Genomic DNA, 19,487 nt, shown 5'->3' on the forward strand with positions numbered 1-19,487 from the left:
TGACACTTTCTTTTTAAATGGAAATGCCCTATGACAATTTTATTTAATAGAAATGCCATATGACACTTTTTGTTAAATGGAAATACCGTTTGACACTGCTTTTTGAATGGAAAGGCTCTCTGACTTTTTTTTTTTAATGGAAAGTACCCTTGGCACTATTTTTTTTAAGTGGAAAGTCCCTTTTGACACCTCTTTTTAAATGGAAAGACCCTTTGACACTGTTGCTTTTTAAATGGAAAGGTCCCGCTGACACTTTGTTTATTAAATGAAAATTCTCCACAGCAATTTTCTTTTAATGGAAATGCCCTATGACTCTGTTTTTAAATGGGAAGTGAGTCCCTTTGACATTGATTTTTAAATGGAAAGGCCCTCTTATACTTTATTTTTTAAATGGAAAGGTCCTCTGACACTTTGTGTTTGACAGCAAAAGGCCCTCTGACACCTTTGATTTTTAAATGGAAATCCCCTCTGACACTTTGTTCTTTAAATAGAAAGTTCCTTTGACACTATTTTTTTCATGGAAATCCCCTCTGACACTTTTTTTTATAAATGGAAAGCACCTCTGGCACTGTGCCAGTTTAGTTTTCTGAAAAGGAAAGTATTGTGCCGTCATTGTTTGTTCCTGCCGCACTTTTTGTCTGTCCGCCCTCAGATCTAAAAATCTACTGAGGCTAGAGGGCTGCAAATTGGTATATTGATCATCCACCATCCATACATCAAACATACCAAATTGCAGCTCTCTATCCTCAGTAGTTTCTATTTTCTTTATGGTTAAAGTTAGCCATAATCGTATATCTGGCAACCGGGCCGGGGTTAAAGTTCCATGGGCCATGGCTGATGCAGCATTATACCGAAACCGCCAAAAGATAGATGTATTTTCGGTGGCCTTGATTATAATACGTACAGAAAACTCGATTGTGCCGAAGAAACTTCACTGCATTTTTTACTTGGTTAATTGAAATTTCCTCTGACACTGTTTTTAAAAGAAAAGTCTCTCTGACAAATTGTTTTTTAATAGGGAAAGTCCCTCTGACAAATTGTTTTTTAATTGGGAAAGTCCCTCTGACAATTTGTTTTTTAATTGGGAAAGTCCCTCTGACAAATTGTTTTTTAATTGGAAAGTCCCTCTGACAAATTGTTTTTTTAATAGGGAAAGTCCCTCTGACAATTTGTTTTTTAATTGGGAAAGTCCCTCTGACAAATTGTTTTTTTAATTGGGAAAGTCCCTCTGACAATTTGTTTTTTAATTGGGAAAGTCCCTCTGACAATTTGTTTTTTAATTGGGAAAGTCCCTCTGACAATTGTTTTTTCAATTGGGAAAGTCACTATGACTCTGCAAATTTGTTTTTTAATTGGGAAAGTCCCTCTGACAATTTGTTTTTTAATTGGGAAAGTCCCTCTGACAATTTGTTTTTTAATTGGGAAAGTCCCTCTGACAAATTGTTTTTTAATTGGGAAAGTCCCTATGACACTTTGTTTTTTAAATGGGGTAGTCCTCTGACACCTTTTTTTTAACAGAACGAACCTCTGACACTTCTTTTAAATAAAAAGGCACTCTGACATTGATTTTTTAAACAGAAAATCCCTCTTACACTTTTTATTTCAATGGAAATTCTTTCTGACACTTTTGAATGATAAAGCCCCCTGACACTTTTTTCAATGGAAAGGCCATCTGACACTTTGTGCTTTAAATGAAAATTCCCTCTGACACTGTTTTTAAAAGGCAAATTCGTTCTGACACTTCTTTTTTTTTTAATGGAAAGGCTATTTGACACTTTTTTGGAAAGTTCTTCGACACTTTGTTTTTTAAATGGGAAGGCACTAACACATTTTAAAAAAACGGAAAGACCCTTTGACTCTGAATTTTGAATGAAAGGGTCCTCTGACACTGTTATATTAAATGGAAAGTTCCTTTGAGACTTTTTGGTTTGTAGATGTAAACGCCCTCTGACACTGTTTTTTAAAGGGCAAGTCCATTTAAATGGAGAGGCTCTCTGACACTGCTTTTTAACATTAAAAGTCTCTCTGGCTGTTTTTTAAATTGGAAGCCCTCTGACACTATTTTTTTAAATGTAGAGGCCCTCTGACATATTTTATAAGGGAAAATCTATTTCACTCTGTTTTTAAGTGGAAAATCCCTTTGACACTATTGTTTTTAAATGGAAATGCCCTCTGACACTTTGCTTTTTAGATGGAAAGTCCCTTTGACACTACTTTTTAAATGGAAAGGCCCTCTGGCACTGTTGTTCAAGATTAAAAGTCCGTTTGACGATTCTATTTAAATGGAAAGGCCCTCTGCCAGTTTTTTTTAAATGGAAAGTCCCAAGTCCTTTTGACATTGCTTTTTTAAATGAAGAGGCCCTCTGACATTGTTTTGTAAATGGAAAGTCCTTCTGGCACTGTATTTTAAATGGACAGTACTTCTGACACTATTTTGTAAATGTAATGGCCCTCTGACCCTTTTTTGAAATGGAAAGTCCCTCTGACTCTTCGTTCTTAAATAAAAAGTTCCTTTGACACTGTTGATTAAATGGAAAGGCCAGCTGGTATTTCATTTTTTGAAATAGAAAGGACCTCTGACACTGTTTATTAACTGGAAAGTCCCTTTGACACTTTTTTAAGGGAAAAGCCCTTTGACACTTTGATAGTTAAATAAATGTAAAGACCCGCTGGCACTTTATTTTTTAAAATTGAAAGTCCTTTAGACGCTTGTTTTTTGAATAGTAAAAAGCACCCCCCTATGACACTTTATTTATCAAATTGAGAACCCCTTTTGACACTGTTGATTTTAATGGTAAGGCTCCCTCCCTGAAACCACTGTTATTTGGAAACATAAACGGACCCTTCCTGGACCACTTTATTTTGTTTTTAAATTAAAAGGCCCTTTGACATATTTTTCTAAATGGTAAGACCCACTAACAGCTGTTTTTTTTTTTTTTTTTTTTTTTTTTTTAACGGAAGGGCTCTTTGACACTTAATAAATGGAAAAGCCATCTGCCCCTGTTTGTTTAAATGGAAAGACCCTAGTTTAGCCAGACACGACGAAAACAAGACTAAAGAAAGTGAAGATACAAATAACCGATGATTACCAAATATAAAGTTGATCAGGGCAGTTAGATGTCTTTTACAGTAACTAAGAGGATTTAAGGACAATAAACCCAAATCGAACTCAGAACTAACAATGCCAATAACTTTTAATTTTGTCGCTCACGGTCGCAACCTACCAGAAATTTCAACAAAAAATTCATACTAAAAACGGTTTCATTGTGCTGAGGTTTTGCGCCATATTTGTTGAATTCAGTTGATACGTTTTATTTTCCAATTTTGTCTTTCGTAACTTTTCGTTCTGTTTTTTTCACATTTTCAATTTATGGAATATTGCTGGTTCTAGTTATTGTTGGCCTTCTATTTATTTTGTTTATTTTCTTTGTCTGTTTTTTTCATTTTGGGATTTTATTTCTGGGAATATTTGTCCGCCAAATGAGTATTATTATTATTATTATTATTATTATTATTATTTTATTATTATTATTATTATTATTATTATTGATTATTATTATTATTATTATTATTATTATTATTATTATTATATTGTTCAGCAAATCAACACCTACCCTATTGAGTATTATTATCATTATTATTATTAAAATGGAAAATTAAATCCACAGTAATATGTCTGATCTGTTATTTAAAATACAAAGCAGAGAGCTTTCGAAGACCTGCACGGTCCTCCTTGTCAATCTGAATACAATTACTAACAGTGACCATACAAGACTCTGTTTTTTTTGACTAGTTTACAAATAGCCCTGTTTTGATGATGTAGCTGGCTCTTTCACGTTATCCCCTCGTTCTCCAACGGCAAACCAGCTAATCGCCTAGATCTTCGAAGTGGCGGTTCGTCTCTTGAATCGTTTGATGTGTTGTCCATAGCAGCTTGGGCGCCTGCAACTAGGGACACGGGATGGGTCTCTTTACCTGAACGAAAGAAGATGAGGCAGCGGCAGTATCAGAGGTGGCTAGATTATTGGTGTTATTACCATGCAACCTATATCTGTTATAATCTCTGATAAACTGACAACAAATTATTTCATTTAAAATAAAATCTTCTTGCGTAAAGGCTTTATTGCCTTCCATAGAGAGCACCCCCTGTTAATAATTGCTCCTTCAACTAACCTTCTAATACCTGTATCCTTACTATTGAAAATTACTTTTGACTCGTTCCAATTAATGCGGGATCGTCATTTAAACTATGAGAGACTAGTGCATTATTCTCAGCATGCAAAATTATAAGCTCTTTTGTGTTCATTGATTCTGATTGGTATCCCCTCCACTTTTCTCCGTAATATTTCTTATCGCAATCTAGACAAGGTATTTCATAAACACCAATTTCTTTGTTAAAGCTTTGGTTGGAGTTATTATTTTGCATGAGACAGCCTTTGAGTGTAATTCTTATAGTTGAATACCAAGTTGACCTTTTCTTCACCTTTTTCATTTACTGTTTTTTTCTAATATTATGTAAGTTGGGATTAAATGGTAAGGTTAGATACTTTTTTGATTCTTTTTTTGTATTCATATTGACTTTTTATATAGAAAATCCTTTTGGCTTTAGTGAAGGCATTATTTATGAAATTTTCTGGATAGCATAATTTTTTCAAAAACTTCTTTTATATGATTAAATTCGCTGTCAATATATTCAGGATCACATATTTTCAAGGCTCTTAGGATGAAAATTTATCATTATATTTTGCTTTACTTCATTATTATGAAAAGAATAGAAGTGGACATAAGCTTCAGCATTAGTCACTTTTCTGTAAACACTAAATTTAAAACTAAATGTAATAGGGTCATGGTATACCAAAACATCCAGAAAGGGCAGCTTATTTTCTACTTCATATTCTACTGTGAATTGAATGGAAGGTAGTATGCTATTGGCAAATCTCAAAAACTGTTCGAAGTCTATTTGATTACCTTGGAAAATTACGAAGACATCGTCGACTATCTGACCCAAATGAGTGGTTTTAGATTTGGATCACATTTGGAGAGGATTTCAGTTTCTACAAATTCCATGCATAAATTTGCAAGTATGGGGGATAAGGGTGAACCCATGGCTACGCCAAATTTTTGTTTATAGCCTTCATTGTTGAATGAAAATATCGTGGATGAGACACATAGACGAATCAAGTCTAAAAACTGTCTGTAGGAATAGGGAAGTTAACATTTCCAATTTCTGACTGTTCTTTTAATTTTGTAAGGACAAACAAAATCAAGAGGCACATTAGTGAAAAGTGCCGTAACATCTAGACTAATCATTTTTCCTCTTACATTACCCAGTGTCCTAAGCCTGTCTATAAAGTTACTTGAATGAATGCTCACTTACTTCATTCAAGTAACTTTATAGACAGGCTTAGGACACTGGGTAATGTAAGAGGAAAAATGATTAGTCTAGATGTTACGGCACTTTTCACTAATGTGCCTCTTGAGTGCCTTACAAAATTAAAAGAACAGTAGAAATTGGAAATGTTAACTTCCCTATTCCTACAGAACAGTTTTTAGACTTGATTCGTCTATGTGTCTCATCCACAATATTTTCATTCAACAATGAAGGCTATAAACAAAAATTTGGCGTAGCCATGGGTTCACCCTTATCCCCCATACTTGCAAATTTATGCATGGAATTTGTAGAAACTGAAATCCTCTCCAAATGTGATCCAAACTCTAAAACCACTCATTTGGGTCAGATATGTCGACGATGTCTTCGTAATTTTCTTCCAAGGTAATCAATAGACTTCGAACAGTTTTTTGAGATTTGCCAATAGCATACTACCTTCCATTCAATTCACAGTAGAATATGAAGTAGAAAATAAGCTGCCCTTTCTGGATGTTTTGGTATACCATGACCCTATTACATTAGTTGTTTTAAATTTAGTGTTTACAGAAAAGTGACTAATGCTGAAGCTTATGTCCACTTCTATTCTTTTGTTTTCATAATAATGAAGTAAAGCAAAATATAATGATAATTTCATCCTAAGAGCCTTGAAAATATGTGATCCTGAATATATTGACAGCGAATGTTTAATCATATAAAAGAAGTTTTGGAAATTATGCTATCCAGAAAATTTCATAAATAATGCCTTCACTAAAGCCAAAAGGATTTTCTATATAAAAAAGTCAATATGAATACAAAAAAGAATCAAAAAAGTATCTAACCTTACCATTTAATCCCAACTTACATAATATTAGAAAAACAGTAAATGAAAAAGGTGAAGAAAAGGTCAACTTGGTATTCAACTATAAGAATACACTCAAAGGCTGTCTCATGCAAAATAATAACTCCAACCAAAGCTTTAACAAAGAAATTGGTGTTTATGAAATACCTGTCTAGATTGCGATAAGAAATATTACGGAGAAAGTGGGAGGGACTACCAATCAGAATCAATGAACACAAAAGAGCTTATAATTTGCATGCTGAGAATAATGCACTAGTCTCTCATAGTTTAAATGACGATCACCGCATTAATTGGAACGAGTCAAAAGTAATTTTCAATAGTAAGGATACAGGTATTAGAAGGTTAGTTGAAGGAGCAATTATTAACAGGGGTCTCTCTATGGAAGGCAATAAAGCCTTTACGCAAGAAGATTTTATTTTAAATGAAATAATTTGTTGTCAGTTTATCAGAGATTTATAACAGATATAGGTTGCATTGGTAAGGTAACACCAATAATCTAGCCACCTCTGATACTGCCGCTGCCTCATCTTCTTTCGTTCAGGTAACAGAGACCCATCCCGTGTCCCTAGTTGCAGGCGCCCAAGCTGCTATGGACAACACATCAAACGATTCAAGAGACGAACCGCCACTTCGAAGATCTAGGCGATTAGCTGGTTTGCCGTTGGAGAACGAGGGGATAACGTGAAGAGCCAGCTACATCATCAAACAGGCTATTTGTAAAACTAGTCAAAAAACAAGAGTTCTTGTATGGTCACTGTTAGTAATTGTATTCAGATTGACAAGGAGGACCGTGCAGGTCTTCGAAAGCTCTCTGCTTTGTATTTTAAATAACAGATCAGACATATTACTGTGGATTTAATTTTCCATTTTATTTTATTAACTCATTGTGATTATGAGGTTTCTTTGGATTCTATTATTATTATTATTATTATTATTATTATTATTATTATTATTATTATTATAATTATTATTATTATTATTATTATTATTATTATTAAAAGTAATGGCTACTTTAGCAGCGTTACACTAGTAGAGATTATTCTCTATTTTACGAATAGCGGCTACGAGTATGAGAAGACCTGCCACCAACAATGATACCACCGATCACGACAACTCCACGGAAGACAATGCCCCCGGACGAGGTACTCCTGCAGCCGATGGAAATCAATTAACCGTGACGTCCCGCTCCGTAGCGCAACGCCCATCGACGTCACCTCGCCGCTCAGGAGGTCTAGACGGCTGCAGGACTTGCAGCATCGCAACCATCGACTCTGAGAAAGTGGCTTGAGACCTGGCTCAAGCCACCAATGAAAACGAAGACTCACCGCCACCAGCCAATAGGAGATAAGCATGGGGCAGACCCCCTGCTGTCAACCCCAAATATAAGGAGGACGGACACCACACCAAGAGGATAGATATATACAGCATATATAGAAAAATACATAGAGAAGAACCAGGAGAACTACAGCTCACACAGCTCTTCGCACATGCAGCAGATTCACCAACAATTATCGACCACAAACCAACCTGGAGAGCACATAGCTCTCTCTCTAGATGAGTTTGAAGGAGTCTCACTACTCAACTCAGGGCAACCTACACACATAAGAGGAGGCAGATTAGATTTGACATTTGCCACAACAACAATCAGACACCTAACAAGGTGGCAAGTACACACGACACTAGTAAGCGATCACTTTGCCACAGTAACAGAGTTGGAGATGCAGCAACTACCGCCAATACCGCCACCTCCTTCGACATGGAACCAAGACCTAGCAGACTGGGTTGTATTTCGTCTAGCCCTCGAAGAGTGGGCAGCACAATACAAACCTCCAGAAGACATAGATCAGCTAGAAAAAGATCTAGTTGAGGCTATACACAATGCTGCAAACAGGGCAATGCCCATGAGAGTAGGAAGAAGAGACCACACCTACAAAGACTCCTGGTACTACTGCCCAGAAGTAAGAAGACTGAAAACCCTACTGAACAGGGTAACGAAAAACTACAGGAAAAGAAGGACAACAGAAAACAGGGAACTGCTACAAGCAGTCAAAAATGATGTTCAACAGCAGCTGCAAGAGATAAGAATTGAAAAGTGGATGGAATGGTGTACAAAACTATCACAGTACACATCTCTCTCGGAGCTATGGAAGTGACTGAACAGAATAGCCAGAAAGAAGAGAACACCCGCAGCAACTCACCCTCACTCACTAGAAGAAGCGGAAAGACTGGCAACATCCTTCGCCAATAGGACTAGCTCAGGTAACCTCTCCCCTGAAACAAGAAGAATTCAGGATCAACTAGCACCGATTAGATGGGAGGAGATCGTTGCGGCCTGCCAGAGACCAGATGATACTGACACCCCTTACACAGTAGAGGGACTGAAAGCAGTTTTTAAAGTTGGCAGATACACAGCACCAGGAGCAGACAGGATAACATACACCATGATCAGCAAAATAGGTCCTGCAGGAGAAACAGCCTTTCTGAGAATCCTAAACAAAACACACATCGAACACACAAGACCACAAACCTGGCGGCAGCAGGACACGCAGCCAATCCCCAAACCTAAAGATCCAGAGAACCCAAGACCAATCGCGTTGGTGTCATGCATTGAGAAAACTGGAGAAAAAATGGTACTAAATAGAATGAAGTACAAGATTGGTCCACTACACAAGCAGCTATATGCATATCAGGAAGGAGTCGGAACTACAGAGTGCATAACAGATGTTCTCAGCTACATAAATCAGAAGGCCACAGTAGTCTTCATAGATTTTGAAAAGGCTTTTGAACTAGCCAGTCCAGCAGCAATACTTCAATCAGTAGTAAGGAAGGGAGTCCAAGGACACTTACTAGCCTGGACAAAAAACTACGTACTGGGAAGGCAGGCCAGAGTAAAATGCCAAGGAGTGATGTCTACATTCCACGACTTGGAAAATGGCACCCCTCAGGGAGGAATTCTGAGTCCATTTCTATTCAATATACTAATGGAGAATATAGCCTCCCTGCAGCTTCCAGAAGGCGTAGAAATCTTCATCTATGCCGATGATGTGTGTGTAGTAGCAAGAGGAGCTGTTAGAGTACCCAGAATGCAAAGGGCACTCAATAACATCAACAATAAATCAAATGAGCTAGGCCTAAAAATAAACATAGATAAAACAAAGGCCATGACAATAAAAGCCCACAGACCGCTGCAACCACTAGCAATAGGAGCTGAGCCCATAGAATGGGTAGACAGCTACATGTACCTGGGAGTTGTCATAGACCGGCAGCTAACTTTCAAGGAAGAAATCAAATACTTGAGAGAAAGAGCAAATGCAAGACTGGCTGCCATGAGATACATGTCATCCCTGAAGGAGGGAGCAAATGAACACATACAAAGGAAGTACTACCTAGCCTGCACCAGAACATTGGTGGACTATGCTGTCCCCACTCTGATGAGGCTGACAGAGGCTCAAAAAGAATCACTGGAGGTCATTCAAAGCAATGCAATGAGGCTCATGCTAGGAGCACCCACATGGACAAGGCTGTGCAACCTCAGGCTTGAAACTAACTTGCCAAAACTAGAGGATAGGATTGCACAGCGAAATGCAAGCACAATGGCCAAGATGTTCCTCTCAGAAAGAGACTCCATCTCTAGGAAAAGAGCCAGAGAGGACCTTGCTAAACACCCAGAGATTCAAACTTCGAGTTCCTATGGTAAGGACCAAAGTGACAACATCAAGAGTCTAGGCATGGCAGAGACACTGCTGCAGCTAGTCCAGACACAACAAGGGCACACAAACACTACCACCCTGGAAGAAGGACACTGCAATATATCAAAATACACAAGCCTGCCAAGAGCAAAAGAGGACTGCCACAACAAGAAGAAGACTAAGAGCGGCGGCCCTAAGAAGCAATCAGAAACACTGAGACCATAGGGGCACAAACATACTACACCGATGGCACTGTAGATCCTGAGAATCAAACTACGGGAGCTGCAGTGTATTCAAGAAACTTCACAGCCTGCTGGAGGACCTCCAACCATGCCTCCACTATGCAGACAGAGTTAACAGCAATAAGACAGGCACTGCTGTACTCACTGGAGAATGAAGAAGGGCCTGTAATCATCCACACCGACTCAAAGTCCTCAATGCATGCCCTGGGGGGGGGGGCAACAACAGAAAAATAAAGAAAACAAGGCATTGCTGGCTGGAATTAAAACACTGCTGCACCAGCACAGCGAAAGAGGAAGACCTGTCACCTTAAACTGGATACCCAGTCACATAGGAATTCCTGGCAACGAGAGGGCTGATGAGCTAGCCAAAAGTACAAAACACATTGACAGAGTGCAAATACATATACAACCTGCACTGCAACAAATCAAGAATGCAATGAAACCACTCTGCAAAGAAAACTTGCTGAAAGACCATCGTGAGTGGGTAGAAAAGAACTCACCGTCTGCCAGATGGTATAAGACATCGACTGATCTAGTGCCTCCTCCCATAGACAGGCAACACAACACCAAGAAAACTTGCTGTGATCATCCCAGACTCAGGCTAGGATATAAAGCCTGCTGGGAAATTGTGGAAAACAGTGTCAGACCATGTGAACACTGTCAAGAAGAAACACAGCAACCACTCCTTCACTACCTGCTGGAATGCAGAGAAACAGCACAGCTAAGAGGTGCAGCACAAAATGAATTACTTGCACAAGATGCTGAGCATACAGCTGCCACAGTCACAAAGACAATCATTGAAAACTTAGAAGAGCATGCCCAGGTGCTCTACAACCTACCTCCACCAAGGTAAAGAAACCAATAAGTGACATCAACCACCCTCATCACATCCCCTCACTGTAAGGCTCTGTCCACATCATCCACTATCATTCTTTTAAACTTTACTTACAACTGAAATCCTCCTGCAGGGACCCAAGGGAGTAAAGGGTTGGACAACCCCACCTGCACTGCTTCTCCGATATTCGAAAGCCTTACATTCTTTCAACTTCTTCTACTATAATATGACATGATGGCCCTCTCTTACTGACATCATCCTTCCCCTCCTTCTGTCCACTCCTATCTCTACACTAAAAGGTATTTCAATTTCAAAAAACTAACCATGTACCTAATGAATCTTTTCAGATCACCTACGGGCCGAACAAGGGAAAGGCCCATGCCAACAAGAAGTGTTGGCTTAATACAACAACAACAACAGCAACACACCAAGATCAGTCCACCCTCAGCTTCCCACCCCGAGGATGTCAGGCAGCCCCAGACGAAAGCTCGCTTTAAGAGAGAGAGAGAGAGAGAGAGAGAGAGAGAGAGAGAGAGAGAGAGAGAGAGAGAATCGTTAATGACTTTGATGACTATGGTATCATAGTTTATCTGTAAAATTCAAATATATACACCTATTTTGACACTGTACTTGATCATGACCTCTATAGGCGCTCTACTAGCCTGTTTAAGTAGCAAGGAAAAAGCAGCTATTCGTAAAAAAGAGAAGAATCTCTACAAGTGTAATGCTGCTGAAGTAGCCATTACTTTTAATAAAGTATGCTTGAGAGAGGGTCTGCTTCCTAAGTATATTATTATTAGTATTATTAATTTTTTTTTACTTATTTATTTATTTATTTTTTTTTTTGGTCTCTCACGTTCCTCCAATTCGACTGGGTGGTATTTATAGTGGGGGTCCATGACTTCTTACTATGTGCGCCGTTTCTAGGATCACACTCTTCTGCATGAGTCCTGGAGCTACTTCAGCCTCTAGGTTTTCTAGATTCCTTTTCAGGGATCTTGGGATCGTGCCTAGTGTTCTTATGCTTATGGATACAATTTCCACTGGCATATCCCATATCTTTCTTATTTCTATTTTCATGTCTTGATGCTTACCCATTTTTTCCCTCTCTTTCTCTTTAACTTATTATTATTATTATTTCGGAAGGAGACCCTCTCGTAGACATGTTTTGTTAAAAATGACTGCTGCTTCAGCACTATTAATCTTGTAAAGAGTCTTCTCTATCTTTCTGATGACGGCTTTCTCGTTGTTGCTTAGACTGGCGAGCAACGCACCAAAGGGCATGGTAAAATTCGGTGAGTCATTTGATTTATTATTGCTTATACAATTATCTCTCTCTCTCTCTCTCTCTCTCTCTCTCTCTAACGCGACGTTTCCTCCTGATCGACAGGACATTATCAAGCGATAACTGCTGAGGGACTGAATTCCAGTGGCGAGTCCATCTCCTTTTATCGTGGTGTTGCGAGCTCTTGAGTACGGTCAGAGCACCTCTCCGGCAAGTCGGATTTTCATTGAAAACCCAACTTGCCGGAGAGGTGCTCTGACCGTACTCTAGGGTTCGCAACACCACGATAAAAGGAGATGGACTCGCCACTGGAACAGCACATGGTGCCAACAATCATGACCACTACCCCATTCCACCCTAACCCACATAACATGCAAGACAAAAAAAGACAAACCTCTTTAACAGACATCCCCATTCACCTCTTGCCTCCTTCATCACCCTCCCCTCACACTCATCACTATCCATCCACCACACTCACCAGACAACACACACCCAAAGAAAGCGGACCGGAAAAGGAACATGTCTCAGAAATTCACGAGCTACCTTACTAGCTAACTGTGCCTACAACTCAAACCTTCATTCTTCCAGTCTGTTGGTATCTCCTACTAGCCAACACTTACTACTATCCAGCTTTCCCTACGACTGAAGGGTACCTTAGGGTTTAAAGGGTTTCAACCTTGCCCATCAAATCCTTCATTCAATATCAAATCACCTTCACCACATCATTCATTTATCACCAATAAAGATTGCATATCCTAAGCATCTCACATCTCAAACTAATATGAATTACGGGCTGCTCTGTGAGCAAGAGCCCGTGCTGGCACAAGGCCAGCTTAATCTTAAACAACAACAACAACACTGGAATTAAGTCCCTCAGCAGTTATCGCTTGATAATGTCCTGTCGATCAGGAGGAAACGTCGCGTTAGAGAGAGAGAGAGAGAGAGAGAGAGAGAGAGAGAGAGAGAGAGAGAGAGAATTGTATAAGCAATAATAAATCAAATGACTCAACCGAATTTTACCATGCCCTTTGGTGCATTGCTCGCCAGTCTAAGCAACAACGAGAAAGCCGTCATCAGAAAGATAGAGAAGACTCTTTACAAGATTAATAGTGCTGAAGCAGCAGTCATTTTTAACAAAACATATTATTATTATTATTATAGGGATTTTTATTGTTCAACAAATTAACACCTCCCCCTATTGAGTATTATTATCATTATTATTAATAACAATACTATTATCAATATTATAGGGATTTTTATTGCTCATCAAATTAACACCTCCCCCCTATTGAGTATTATTATTTTATTATTATTATTTGAAGGTAGGAGACCCTCTCTCAAACATGTTTTGTTAAAGATGATGGCAGCATCAGTGGAATTGATTTTATATATGGTCTTCTCAATTCTTCTTATTATTCTCTTCTCATCAGGGCTGATATTTGCTAATAGCTGGCCGATGTTCATATCTTGGTTAAAGAAATGTTTTCTAAAAATACTAATTTATTGTTATGATAACAAAAGTGGTTAACAAATCTTAGTAATGGAATTCCAACGTTTCCAACCGTATCATCGGTTCATCTTCAAGGAAAGGTGAGCGTGAACTGATTGGAAAGGGGTCGTTCGGCGGGATTTATTGTGTCCCAGGTGCTCTGTCTGATGGGCGCTGTGTTTTCATTGGCTGAACAGAGGATTAAGTCCCTGAGTCAAGCCGTCTTGCAGAGGTGGAAGCTCGCGCTGCTCTTCGCGTGCGGACGGCTGGAGGAACTGGAGCGTAGTATTTGGCAGGGGCACCTGATTGGTCCGTTCGATCGGCTCTATGGTGCCGGCGGGCGGCGCCCTACGTGCCACTGTCGGAAGGAGTGCCGTCTCTTGAGTGGTGTTGAGGCTGGGTCTCTCCTTCCCGATGTGTAGGGCCTCTAAGAGGCGGAGGCGACGGTGGTCTGCCGCCTTATCGATAATACCAATATTAGGAATAATGTCCTTCCGAGTTATCCTTGTATTGTGGAATGTTTTTTTGCATGATTATGATGGCACCTTCCTGAGCGTGGCAGGATATCCTCTTGGAAAATTGCATCGTTGTCATACCGATGTAGGCGCCGGGGCATTCCCGGACAGGGCATTTGTATTGGTAGACAACGTTAGTTTTCTTGAGAGGGTCTTGCATCACGGGGGCTGGAATAAGGACAAAGGCAGCTACACTAATTGCAGTCTGCAAAACAGAAAATGTGGACATCATTCTACTGCAAGAAACCATGCTAACAACTGGGACAAAATTCAGAATAACTGGATATAATGTCTACACAACCCCATGCGTAGGCACAGACAGAGGATTGGCAATTCTCGTCAAGAATACAATCCCAACAGCAAGAACAACACAACCCAATCCCCTGTGGCCAACAATGTGGAAACCTAGCGTGAGAATCACACTGCTAAACCAGAGGATAGATATATACAACATATATAGAAAAATACATAGAGAAGAACCAGGAGAACTGCAGCTCACACAGCTCTTCGCATATGCAGCAGAATCACCAACAATTATATGTGGGGACTTCAACGCGCATCACCCTCTGCTATCATCCCCATCGGCCACAAACCAACCTGGAGAGCACATAGCCTTCTCTCTAGATGAGTTTGAAGGAGTCTCACTACTCAACTCAGGGCAACCTACACACATAAGAGGAGGCAGATTAGATTTGACATTTGCCACAACAACAATCAGACACCTAACAAGGTGGCAAGTACACACGACATTAGTGAGCGACCACTTTGCCACAGTAACAGAGCTGGAGATGCAGCAACTACCGCAATACCTGCCTACCCCCTCCGACATGGAACCAAGACCTAGCAGATTGGGTTGTGTTTCGTCTAGCCCTCGAAGAGTGGGCAGCACAATCAGCTAGAAAAAGATCTAGTTGAGGCTATACACAATGCTGCAAACAGGGCAATGCCCATGAGAGTAAGGAAGAAGAGACCACACCTACAAAGACTCCTGGTGGTACTACTGCCCAGAAGTAAGAAGACTGAAAACCCTACTGAACAGGGTAACAAAAATTTATAGGAAAAGAAGGACAACAGAAAACAGGGAACTACTACAAGCAGTCAAAAATGATGTTCAACAGCAGCTGCAAGAGATAAGAATTGAAAAGTGGATGGAATGGTGTACAAAACTATCACAGTACATCTCTCTCGGAGCTATTGGAAGTGGCTGAACAGAGTAGCCGGAAAGAAGAGAACACCCGTAGCAACTCACCCTCACCCACTAGAAGAAGCGGAAAGACTGGCAACATCCTTCGCCAATAGGACTAGCTCAGGTAACCTCTCCCCTGAAACAAGAAGAATTCAGGATCAACTAGCACCGATTCGATGGGAGGACATCGATGCGGCCTGCCACAGACCAGACGATACTGACATCCCTTACAAACAGTAGAGGAACTGAAAGCAGTTTTTAAAGTTGGCAGAGACACAGCACCAGGAGCAGACAGGATAACATACACCATGATCAGCAAAATGGGTCCTGCAGGAGAAACAGCCTTTCTGAGAATCCTGAACAAAACACACATCGAACACACAAGACCACAAACCTGGCGGCAGCAGGACACGCAGCCAATCCCCAAACCTAAAGATCCAGAGAACCCAAGACCAATCGCATTGGTGTCATGCATTGAGAAAACTGGAGAAAAAATGGTACTAAATAAAATGAAGTACAAGATTGGTCCACTGCACAAGCAGCTATATGCATATCAGGAAGGAGTCGGAACTACAGAGTGCATAACAGATGTTCTCAGCTATATAAATCAGAAGAAGGCCACAGTAGTCTTCATAGATTTTGAAAAAGGCTTTTGAACTAGCCAGTCCAGCAGCATACTACAATCAGTAGTAAGGAAGGGAGTCCAAGGACACTTACTAGCCTGGACAAAAAACTATGTGCTGAGAAGGCAGGCCAGAGTAAAATTCCAAGGAGTGATGTCTACATTCCACGACTTGGAAAATGGCACCCCTCAAGGAGGAATTCTGAGTCCATTTTTATTCAATATACTAATGGAGAATATAGCCTCCCTGCAGCTTCCAGAAGGCGTAGAAATCTTCATCTATGCCGATGATGTGTGTGTAGTAGCAAGAGGAGCTGTTAGAGTACCCAGAATGCAAGGGGCACTCAATGACATCAACAATAAATCAAATGAGCTAGGCCTAAAAATAAACATAAATAAAACAAAGGCCATGACAATAAAAGCCCACAGACCGCTGCAACCACTAACAATAGGAGCTGAGCCATGAAATGGGTAGACAGCTACATGTACCTAGGAGTTGTCTAAGATCAGCAGCTAACTTTCAAGGAAGAAATCAACAAGTACTTGAGAGAAAGAGCAAATGCAAGACTTGCTGCCATGAGATACATGTCATCCCTGAAGGAAGGAACAAATGAACACATACAAAGGAAGTACTACCTAGCCTGCACCAGAACATTGGTGGACTATGCTGCCCCCACTCTGATGAGGCTGACAGAGGCTCAGAAAGAATCACTGGAGGTCACTCAAAACAATGCAATGAGACTCATGCTAGGAGCACCTACATGGACAAGACTGTGCAACCTCAGGCTTGAAACTAACCTGCCAAAGCTAGAGGAATTAGAGGATAGGATTGCACAGCGAAATGTAAGCACAATGGCCAAGATGTTCCTCTCAGAAAGAGACTCCATCTCTAAGAAAAGAGCAAGAGAGGAACTTGCCAAACACCCACAATCAAACTTCGAGTTCCTATGGTAAGGACCGAAGTGACACATCAAAAGTCTAGGCATGGCAGAAACACTGCTGCAACTAGTCCAGACACAACACAGGGCACACAACAACTACCACCCTGGAAGAAGACACTACAATATACAAATACACAAGCCTGCCAAGAGCAAAAGAGGACTGCACAGGAGAAGAGCTAAGAGCGGCAGCCTATGAAGCAATCAGAAACACTGAGACCATAGGGGCACAAACATACTACACTGATGGCACTGTAGATCCTGAGAATCAAACTACGGGAGCTGCAGTATATTCAAGAAACTTCACAGCCTGCTGGAGGACCTCCAACCACGCCTCCACTATGCAGACAGAGTTAACAGCAATAAGACAGGCACTGCTGTACTCACTGGAGAATGAAGAAGGGCCTGTAATCATCCACACAGGCTCAAAGTCCTCAATGCAAGCCCTGCAACAACAGAAAATTGAAGAAAATAAGGCACTGCTGGCTGGAATTAAAACACTGCAACACCAGCACAGCGAAAGAGGATACCCAGTCACATAGGAATTCCAGGCAGTGAGAGGGCTGATGAGCTAGCCAAAAGTACAAAACACATTGACAGAGTGCAAATACATATACAACCTGCACTGCAACAAGTCAAAAATGCAATGAACCACTCTGCAAAGAAAAATTGATAAATGACCATCGTGAGTGAGTAGAAAAGAACTCACCGTCTGCCAGATGGTATAAGAAATCGACTGGTCTAGTGCCTCCTCCCATAGACAGGCACACACCAAGAAAACTTGCTGTGATCATCCACAGACTCAGGCTAGGATATAAAGCCTGCTGGGAAATTGTGGAAAACAGTGTCAGACCATGTGAACACTGTCAAGAAGAAACACAGCAACCACTCCTTCACTACCTGCTGGAATGCAGAGAAACAGCACAGCTAAGAGGTGCAGCACAAAATGCAATACCTGCACAAGATGCTGAGCATGCAGCTGCCACAGTCACAAAAGACAATCATTGAAAACTTAGAAGAGCATGCCCAGGTGCTCTACAACCTACCTCCACCAAGGTAATCAAACTAATAAAATCAATCACCCTCATCACATCCCCTCATTGTAAGGCTCTATCCACATCATCCACTATCATTCTTTTAAAAAATTTACCTACAACTAAAATCCTCCCGCAGGACCCAAGGGAGTAAAGGGTTGGACAACCCCACCTGCACCCGCTTCTCCGATTTTCGAAAGCCTTACACTCATTCAAACTTCTTCTATAATATGACATGATGGCCCTCTCTTACTGACACCATCATCCTTCCCCTGTCCACTCCTATCTCTACAACTAAAGATATTTCCAATTTCAAAAAACTAACCATGTACCTAAAGAATCTTTTCAGATCACCTACGGGCCGAACAAGGGAAAGGCCCGTGCCAACAAGAAGTGTTGGCTTAATACAACAACAACAACAACAACCCTTTCCAATCAGTTCACGCTCACCTTTCCTTGAAGATGAACCGATGATACGGTTGGAAACGTTGGAATTCCATTACTAAGATTTGTTAACCACTTTTGTTATCATAACAATAAATTAGTATTTTTAGAAAACATTTCTTTAACCAAGATATGAACATCGGCCAGCTATTAGCAAATATCAGCCCTGATGAGAAGAGAATAATAAGAAGAATTGAAAAGACCATATATAAAATCAATTCCACTGATGCTGCCATCATCTTTAACAAAATATTATTATTATTATTATTTTTATTTTATTTTATTTTTTTGCTCTATCACAGTCCTCCAATCGACTGGGTGGTATTTATAATGTGGGGTTCCGGGTTGCATCCTGCCTCCTTAGGAGTCCATCACTTTTCTTATTATGTGCGCCGTTTCTAGGATCACACTCTTCTGCATAAGTCCTGGAGCTACTTCAGTCTCTAGTTTTTCTAGATTACTTTTCAGTGATCTTGGGATCGTGCCTAGTGTTCCTATGATTATGGGTACAATTTCCACTGGCATATCCCATATCCTTCTTATTTCTGTTTTCAGATCTTGATACTTATCCATTTTTTCCCTTTCTTTCTCTTCAACTCTGGTGTCTCATGGTATTGCGACATCAATGAGTGATACTTTCTTCTTGATTTTGTCAATCAACGTCACGTCTGGTCTATTTGTATTAGGGCTTGTGCCTTGTATGATAAGGCGCCCTATGAGGTAATGTTAGACTAGCGATAATCTTACGCTAAGTCGGTTGGTATTGCACTTCCATCTTCAATGGAGTGTCTGGGGGTTTGTAGATCATTTACGAAGTCGGTATTATCTTGTTGGTTATTACGACGATGTGTTAAAAACTCATGGTGAGGAGGTTCTTGTAGAAAACGACGAAATATAAAACTATATGTATTCTTCTGAAGTTTTACATGCTGAAGATCAGATATGATTGTAATTAGTCTTCTAATAACGATAGCTTGATCG

Source organism: Macrobrachium nipponense, chromosome 27 (assembly GCF_015104395.2).
Source record: "Macrobrachium nipponense isolate FS-2020 chromosome 27, ASM1510439v2, whole genome shotgun sequence".
Lineage (NCBI taxonomy): Eukaryota > Metazoa > Arthropoda > Malacostraca > Decapoda > Palaemonidae > Macrobrachium > Macrobrachium nipponense.